The sequence below is a fragment of the Dipodomys ordii genome, unplaced genomic scaffold (assembly GCF_000151885.1).
Source record: "Dipodomys ordii isolate 6190 unplaced genomic scaffold, Dord_2.0 Scaffold19, whole genome shotgun sequence".
Lineage (NCBI taxonomy): Eukaryota > Metazoa > Chordata > Mammalia > Rodentia > Heteromyidae > Dipodomys > Dipodomys ordii.
In genome coordinates, this window is record NW_012267235.1 from 4,560,595 (window position 1) to 4,562,982 (window position 2,388).

Here is a 2,388-nt window from a genome sequence, read left to right on the forward strand (position 1 = left end):
CATACTTACCTGGCAGGGGAGATACCATGATCACGAAGGTGGTTTTCCCAGGGCGAGGCTTATCCATTGCACTCCGGATGTGCTGACCCCTGCGATTTCCCCAAATGCGGGAAACTCGACTGCATAATTTGTGGTAGTGGGGGACTGCGTTCGCGCTCTCCCCTGATATTAATGTAGCAAAAATTAGAACTTGGTTTGCGAAGTAGGTGTTGTTTTTACCTTTATAAAAGCAGGCTTTTGTAAGTTTGCCTTGGCTTGTGTCAGTACTGTGGTTCTCCGAGGCTTTCTTTCTCTTTTATTCTTTTTTTGGGGCCCAGTTATGGGGCCTTATCTCTGGGCTTTGTGCACTGTTCCTCAGCTCCCCAGGTCAAGGTTAGCGCTCTACCACTTGAACCACAGCGTTTTTTTTGTTTTTTGTTTTTTTTTTGCTTATGGGGTGCTGAGGGATTGAACCCACGGCCTCCTGCATCAAGGCAAGTTCTACCACTGAGCTACCTTCTCAGCCCCTTCCTTTCCTTTTTTGCATGTATGTTTTTCTGTTCCCCATGTAATGTGTTCCAGTTCCTCCCGATGTTTAAATAATGTTCCCTAAGGGAGGCTGGGTCAGTGTGTGTCAGAAGCAAAATAGGTCTGGCCACCAGAAATTCCTAATATATCACGGGATTGTACCAGTTTTGCTTATGTTTCCTTGGCAATGGGCATTAACATTCATTCTGTGTTAGAGATTTCCTAACAAGTTTCATCTACTTTACTGAATTTTAACAAGACACAGCTGGCAAAATGACGGGACTGGTGGCTGGCTCATTCCTGTATCTCTAACTAAGCAGGTGCCCTCAGCCTCCAGTGCTTGGCTGTTCAATTATGTATACAAGAAAACTTGAGGGGGCTGGGAAGGTGGCTCAGTGGTAGAGCGCTTGCCTTGCATGCATGAGGCCCTGGGTTCAATTTCTCAGCGAGTAGTGCTGTGGAAGTGGTGCTGTGGCTCAAGTGGTAGAGCGCCAGCCTTGAGCTGAAGAGCTAAGGAACAGTGCTCAGGCCCGGAGTTCAGGCCCCACGACTGGACCCCAAAAAAATTTTTTTTAAAAAGAAGAAAACATCATGGAAGTGTGGCTCAAGCAGTTCCTGCTTGTCTAGCAAGTGAGAAACTTGATTTCAGCAGCAGCAGCAACAACAACAAAAAAATTGGACATCATTTGTCAAAACATAAAACATTTTTTTAAGTGAGGGATAACAAAAACCATTTAGAACTTATACTTGATCCTACAAGCAAGACATCATTCATTTGAGAAGATGTAAACTAGGCAAGACCATAATAGCATTCTACTGTCACTTAAAACTTGTCTTTCATCCTAGCTACTCAGGAGGCTGAAATCTGAGGATTTTTCTGCCAGCCCAGGCAGGAAAAAACCCTTATTTCCAATTAATCACCAAAAAGCTAGAAATGGAGATGTGGCTCAAGTGTTAGATCACTAACCTTGAGCAAAACAGCTGAGAGATAGCACCCAGGCCCTGAGTTCAAGCCCCAGAACCAGCAAAGAAAGAAAAAAAGATTTGAATGAGATATTTTCACACTCTCCTGGAATACCACCGTTGTGTAGGATACTTTTTTTTTTGGTAGGTCATGGTGCTTGAACTCTGGGCCTGAGTGCTGTCCCTCAGCTCTTCAGCTCAAGGCTAGCGCTCTACCACTTGAGCCACAGCCTACTTCCAGTTTTCTAGTAATTTATTGGAGATAAGAGTCTCATGGACTTTCCTGCCCAAGCTGGCTTTGAACCTTGATCCTCAGATCTCAGCCTCCTGAGTAACTAGGATTACAGGCGTGAGCCACCAGGACCTGGCTGTGGGAAACATTTTTGTGGAGTCCAGAGTGCGCAGACAGACTATAAAGGCAGAACTGAAAACACAGTGTATCACATATTATGTGAAGAGGAGTGCCACCTTCTTTTGGCTGCCACATACAGGCTGGATGTTAGCTCCACTGGGGTGGGTAATTGCAAATGTAAATCTTAGTGAAACTTGCTTTTTGAGGCTCAAATCGACATGAACCCATCCTGGAACAGATGGCCTCAGCGAGGAGTGTAGGCCTTCCTAGCTGCATTTTTCACTCTCAGGCTTCACAGAAACCTTGTGAGGTAGGCAGTCTGTGGTTTGACTGTCTTGGATGCAGACCTGTCAACACATACTTCTTCCTAAGCAACCCCCACACCACCTTCCACCACCCTGCCCAGCTTTGCAGTGCATCGCTCGCTTTAGGCTGGTCATTTACTAATCCACTCAAGAAGCTTTGCGTGTACTCAAAAGGCAAGGCGTTTTTAAACCTCTTTAGTTAAATTCGTCGGTCTTATTACGGAGGGAACTGTGGTGAAGAAAGCTAGAAACCAACGGTGA